The following is a 7011-nucleotide window of genomic DNA, read 5'->3' as shown; positions in this document are numbered from 1 at the left end:
TTCACTGTCCCAGGTCCGGGTCTTGCAGCGCAGTCCTTCTCCAGTAACATCGATCCAGATATACATGGCCTGGACTTTCTCACCCTGAGACAGGGACATGTACACATGCTTAAGGATTTTGTTTAAGTGGGAACGTGCTGAGGCGGTCATGGTGGAAGGCGTTCTGGGCGCCGAGCAGGCGAGCGGGTAAAGGTAGGCGGCGAGAGTGAAGTGAGGAGAGGAGAGGAGACCACCGTGCTGCTCACACACTCCACTCTTCTCCCATTCTCAGCTCTCCACAGCTAATATTTATTACAGCAACATATTCAGAAGATATGGCTAACTCATCAGCGGGAAAGAACATAGGCAGAGACTAGAGGAATCCATGTGCGGGCTTCCTTACTCTCCCCGTCCCATGAGGGGTCACACAGAATGCACTCTTACTCCAGCAACAACAATGCAGACACGTGTGTGCTATGTTTCTGCCCCAAAAGACAGAAAAACAGAAACTGTTAGCCAGGCATGGTGGCCCGCGCTTGTAATCCCAGCTAGTTGGGAGGCTGAGGTTGAAGAATCACTTGAACCCGAGAGGCGGAGGTTGAAGTGATCCAAGATCATGCCACTGTACTCCAGCCTGGGCAACAGAGTGAGATTCCATCTAAAAAAAAAAGAAAGAAGGAAAGAAAAACAGAGTCTGCTCTGTGCTCTAAGATTCATTAGAGGCTCAGCGTTCCATGTTTTAACTGGGGGCTGGTCATGTCAGCATCCTCTGCCTAGCATGTGCCAAAATTCCAGACTCCCAGAAGGAAAGCTGATTGTTCAGCATGAACCAAATTGTACAATCTAGGCACAGTGAGCCAGCCTTATCAGTTAGGGAAAGTAGGAATACTCCCAAAATCCAAGTTCCCAGATGCCATCCAAGAGGCAACCTTGCAAGCAGGCCCTTCCTAAGATAGCAGCCTCAGGCCTGTTTTGTTAACCCTTTTCTGAACACACATCAATTTGATACTTATATTTCTAGTGTTAAACACCACATTTGGTGTTAACTCCTAAACCATATTCTGCTTCTTTCACTATCAACACTAGACACAGCGTTCTGCTCCATTCACTATTAATGTCAGATACACATTCTGCTCCATTCACCCTTATGCTAGACACAGCACTCTGTTCCATTCACCTCTAACACCAGACACAGCATCTCACTTCATTCATTACTAACACCAGGCAATATTTTTCTTTCAGTCACCCTTACAATCAATACAACCTTCTGTTCGCTTCACTGTCAACACTAGATCTTGCATTCTGCTTAATTCACTACTTTTTTTTTTTTTTAAGATGAAGTCTCACTCTGTTGTCCAAGCTGGAGTGCAGTGGCACAATCTCAGCTCACTGCAACCTCCACCTCCCAGGTTCAAGCAATTCTCCCACCTCAGCCTCCCGGGTAGCTGGGACTACAGGCATGCGCTGCCATGCCTGGCTAATGTTTGTATTTTTAGTAGAGATGGGGTTTCACTATGTTGGCCAGGCTGGTCTTGAACTCCTGACCTCGTGATCTGCCCATCTTAGCCTCCCAAAGTGCTGGGATTACTTAATTCAGTTCTAATGCTAAACATAATGTTCCATTTCACTTACTATTAATGCTAGACACCATATACTCCTACATTCACCCCTAGTTGAGGTACAACATCCTGTGCTTTTCACTGTTAATGATTGATGCTTCATTCTACTTCACTCTCTTTTAATGTTACATGCTGCATTCTACCACATTCACTACTACTGTTTGAGTCGCATTCTGTTCTACTCATTCAAAAATAGACATGATATTCTGCTCTACTATTAATGCCAGACACCACGTTCTGCTTCCTTTAGCCTTCTGCTAGAAACAATGTTTTGCACCATTTCCAATTAATGCTGCTTAACATTCTGTTTTGACATAGAAAAGTTGAAAGAATATACAATAAACACCCTCACACCCTTTACCCAGGTTCACCAGTCATCTTTTCCCACATACACTTTCTCAGTATAGGTAGACAGACGGATAAATAGATAGATAGATAGGCAGGTAGGTAGGTAGATGCAATTTTTGCTGATTCAACAAAGACATGGCAATTCACCTCAAAATAAGGAAGGAGAATCACAATGACATTATCACATCTTTAAAAATTAACATTAATTCAATGGTTATTATTGAATTAGAAATAATTCAATTTGAAATAATTCAATAATGTCATCTAATACAGGACCTTTATTTAAATTCCCCCAGTTGTCAAAAAAGTCATCAGAAAATATGATGAGGGATCCAATCAAGGATCTAATTCATATTGCACACGGTTGCTCTATTTTGTCTCTTTTAACCTAGAACAGTCTCCTAGCTGTTTTTTGTTTTTCATGACACTGACTGTTCCATTAACTTTTTTTTTTTTTTTTTTTTTTTTTTGAGACGGAGTCTTGCTCTGTCGCCTGGGCTGGAGTGCAGTGGCCGGATCTCAGCTCACTGCAAGCTCCGCCTCCCGGGTTTACGCCATTCTCCTGCCTCAGCCTCCCAAGTAGCTGGGGCTACAGGCGCCCGCCACCTCACCCGGCTAGTTTTTTGTATTTTTTAGTAGAGACGGGATTTCACCGTGTTAGCCAGGATGGTCTCGATCTCCTGACCTCGTGATCCGCCCGTCTCGGCCTCCCAAAGTGCTGGGATTACAGGCTTGAGCCACCGCACCCGGCCTCCATTAACTTTTAATGTGAGACAACATTCTGTTTCATCTGCCATCAGCAGTAGACACCACACTCTCCTCTATTCACCCTTACAACAAAACTCGACAATATGCTCTCTCCAGCATTCACACTAGACCTCAAATTCTGCTACATTCACCACAAATGCTTGAATCCACATTCTCTGATCACTATTAACACCTGACAACACATTCTGCTGTGTGCTATTGTAACAGCAGACATAATGTTCTGCTTTCTTTTCCTTATGCTAGATTCAACATTCTGCTCCACTCACTATTAATAGTTGATGCCACATTCTTCTCTACTTATGGTTTACACTAGACTCAACATTCTGCTGCACTCGTGGTTAACAATATTTGGCTCCATATGTTATTAACACTCAATTCCACCTTCCCCTTCCTTCATACTTTTCATTTATTTGCCTTTTTAAGTATTAGATTTACTTCCTTTTAGTATATTCACAAAGTTGTACAACCCTATCTATACAACTGCCTATAGATAGTATCTAATTCCAGAACATTTTCACCACCCGGAAAGAAAATCCATACCCTCCAACAGTCACTCCTCATTCTCCACTCCCAAGAGCCTCTGGTAACGATAAATGGATACTTACTACCTGTATAAATCTGCCTTTTCTGGACGTCTCATATAAATGTAATCATGCAATATGTGGCCTTTTATGATTGGCTTTTTTCCTTTAGTGTTTCAAGGTACATCCATGCTGTAGAATGCATCAGTACTTCATTCCTTTATATGGCTGAATAACATTCCATAGTTTAGAGATATCATATTTTGTTTTCCATTCAGCAGTTAGGCATTTGGTTTATTTTCACTTTGGCTATTATAAATAATGCTGCTGTGAACATCTGTGTACAAGTTTTTGTGTGGACCTGTTTTTAATTCTCAAAGGTATATAACTAGAAGTGAAACTGTTGTGTCACATGTATGACATGCTTAACTTTTTGAGGAACTGCCAAACTGTTTTCCAAAGCAGCTATACCATTTTATGATCCCACCAGGGTTCCAATGTCTCCACATCTTCACAAACATATATTATTATCTGGTTTTTTTTAACTGTAGCCATTTAGTGCATGTGAAATGGTATTGCATTGTGATTTTGATTCGCATTTTGCTAATGAATAATAATGCTGAGCATCATTTCATGTGCTTAGTGATCACTTCTATATCTTCTTTGGTGAAATATCTGCATTTCTGCTCCACTCACTACTAAAATCTTTTGGTCACTTTTGTTATTTATCTTATTATCGAGTTGTAACAGTTCTTTATGTATTCTGGATTTTAGACCTTTGTTAGATATATGATTTGCGCATATTTTCTCTCATTCTATGTGCTGTGGTTTAGATTTTTGTCTCTTCCAAACCATATATTCAAATTTAATCCCTAACATTGGAGGTGGGTCCTAATGGAGGTGTTTTTATCATAGGAGTGGATTCCTCATGAGTAGATTAATGCCTTCTTTCAGGGGTGAGTTCTCACTATATTCATTGTTAAAAAGAGCCTGGCCACAGGTAATACACCTATGTAACAAACCTGCATGTTCTGCACATGTATCCCAAAACTTAAAGTAAAATTAAAAAATAAATTAAAATTTTAAAAATGATTTTAAACAAGAGCTTGGCATCTCCCATCCACTTCTTACTTCCTCTCTCACCATGTGATCTCTGTACATGGCTTCCCTTCACTTTCTACCATGAGTGGAAGCAGCCTGAGGCCCAATCTTGAACTTTTCCAGACATCAGAATTGTGAGCCAAATAAACCATTTTTTCTTTATAAATTATCCCATCTTAGATATTCTTTTGAAGTAACACAAAATGGACTAAGAATCTATGCGTTCTCTTTTCACTTGATTCATAGTATCATTTATGCACAAAGGTTTTTAATTTTGATAAATTCTAATTTATCTCTTTTTTCTTTTGTTGCTTATGCTTTTGGTGTTTTTTTTTTTTTTTTTTTTTTTGAGATGGAGTATTGCCCTGTCACCCTATCACCCAGGCTGGAGTGCAGTGACACAGTCGCTGCTCACTGTAACCTCTCCCTCCCAGGTGCAAGCAATTCTCCAGCCTCAGCCTCCCGAGTAGCTGAAATTGTAGCCATGCACTACCACGCCTGGCTGATTTTTTTTTATTTTTTTATTTTTTTATTAGAGACAGAGTCTCACTCTGTCTGTCGCCCAGGCTGGAGTACAGTGGCACTATCTCCACTCACTGCAAGCTCCACCTCCCAGGTTCATACCATTCTCCTGCCTCAGCCTCCCAAGTAGCTGGGACTACAGGCACCCGCCACCACGCCCGGCTAATTTTTGTATTTTTAGTAAAGATGGGGTTTCACCGTGTTACACAGGATGGTCTTGATCTCCTGACCTCATGATCTGCCCGCCTCGGCCTCCCAAAAGTGCTGGGGGATTACAGGCATGAGCCACCGCGCCCAGCCACAATGCCTGGCTGGTGTTTATATTTTTAGTAGAGATGGGATTTTGTCATGTTGGCCAGCCTGGTCTCAAACTCCTGACCTCAAGCGATCTGCCTGCCTCAGCCTCCCAAAGTGCTGGCATTACAGGCGTGAGTCACTGCTCTTGGCCTTGGTGTCATTTTTTAGAAACTATTGCCTAATCCAAGGTCATGAAGATTCATACCTATATTTTCTTCTAAGAGTTTCATACTTTAGCTCTTATGTTTAGGTCTTTGGCACATTTAGATTTATTTATATATGTGATGTGAGGGAAGAGGTCCAACCTCATTTTTTTTTTTTTTTTTTTGAGACATAGTCTCACTGTGTCACCCAGGCTAGAGTGCAGTGGCATGATCTTGACTCACTGCAACCTCCACCTACTGGGTTCAAGCAATTCTTCTGCCTCAGCCCCCCGAGTAGCTGGGATTACAGGCATGTGCCGCCACACCTGGCTAAGTTTTGTATTTTTACTAGAGATGGGGTTTCACCATGTTGGTCAGACTGGTCTCAAACTCCTGACCCCAGGTGATCCACCTGCCTCGGTCTCCCAAAGTGCTAGGATTACAGGTGTGAGCCACCATGACCAGTCCAACTTCATTCTTTCACGTGTGAATATCCAGTTGTCCCAACACCATTTTTTGAGAAGAGTATTCTTTTCCCTGTTGAATTGATACCCTTCTCAAAAAAATCAATTGACCCATAAATGGACTGGCTTACTTCTGGACTCTCAATTCTATTCCATTGATCTATATGTCGGTCCTTTTTGTCAGTACTACACTGTTTTGATTACAGTAGCTTTGGAGTAACTTTTAAAATCTGGAAGTGTGAGTCCTCCAACTTTGTTCTACTTTTTCAAGATTGTTTTGGCTACTCTCTGTCTTTTGCATTTGCACACAAATATAAATTTTAGAAGCAGCTTGTCAATTTTTGAAACGAAAAAAATAGCTGGAGTTTTAATAAAGAATGCATTGAATCCATGAACTAATCAGGGGAGTATTGCCATCTTAACAATATTATGTCTTCCAATCCATCAACATGGGATTTCTTCCCATTTATTTAGGTCATCTTTAATTTCTTTCAAGAAAGATTTCTAGTTTTCAGCGTACAAGTCTTGCACCTATTTTGTTAAATTATATAACAGGTGTTGTACAGATATATTCTTTTAAGCTATATAAATTGAATTGTTTTTAAGTTTAATTTTTAAATTCTAGTCCATAGAAATACAATTGATTTTTGTATGTTCATCTTGTATCCAATAACTTTGCTGAACTCATTTATTAACTCTAAGTCTTTTATACATCCTTAGGATTTTCTTTATACAAGACCATGTGATGTACAAATAGAGATGGCTTTACTTTTTCCTTTCTCACCTAGATGTCATTTATTTCTTTTTCTCACCTAATTTCCCTGGCTAGATCTCCCAGTACAATGAAGAACAGAACTGGTAAGAACAGATATTCCTGTCTCATTCCTGATCTTACATAGAAAGCTTTCAATTTTTCACTATTAAGCATGAGTTTAGCTGTGGGTTTTATATAGATGCCCTTTACAGTTTGAGGAAGTTTTCAATTATTAATTTGTTGAGTATTTTTACCATGAAAGGTGTTGAATTTTGTCAAATCCTGTTTCTGCATCTATTTAGAGGATCATGTGATATTTTTCCTTTATTTTATTCATATGGTGACTGATTTTTGTATGTTCAACCAACATTGCATTCCTGGAATACATCCCACTCACTCGTAATGTGTAATCCTTTTTCATATGTCACTGGATTTGGTTTGCTAGTGTTTTCTTGAGGTTTTTTTTTTTGTCTATATTCGTAAGAAATATTGATA

At 40.0% G+C, this 7011-nt stretch overlaps 1 protein-coding gene and 1 pseudogene across 4 annotated transcripts in view; one reads left to right on the top strand and one right to left on the bottom strand.

Annotated features, from left to right (window-relative positions):
* LOC105504258 overlaps window positions 1–276 on the bottom strand; it is a 1898-nt pseudogene extending 1622 nt beyond the window's left edge. The window contains exon 1 of the transcript XR_001000586.1: window positions 6–276. The product of XR_001000586.1 is annotated as a glutamine synthetase-like (transcript). The remainder of the gene's footprint in view (window positions 1–5) is intronic.
* Window positions 1–7011, top strand: part of GLRA1 (glycine receptor, alpha 1) — a 101116-nt gene that overhangs the window by 74174 nt on the left and 19931 nt on the right. The gene's annotated exons all lie outside the window — the stretch shown is intronic.

The sequence above is a fragment of the Colobus angolensis genome, unplaced genomic scaffold (assembly GCF_000951035.1).
Source record: "Colobus angolensis palliatus isolate OR3802 unplaced genomic scaffold, Cang.pa_1.0 Scaffold90, whole genome shotgun sequence".
Lineage (NCBI taxonomy): Eukaryota > Metazoa > Chordata > Mammalia > Primates > Cercopithecidae > Colobus > Colobus angolensis.
The sequence above is the reverse complement of the archived record's forward strand: the minus strand, read 5'-3'. Positions and strand labels throughout refer to the sequence as shown.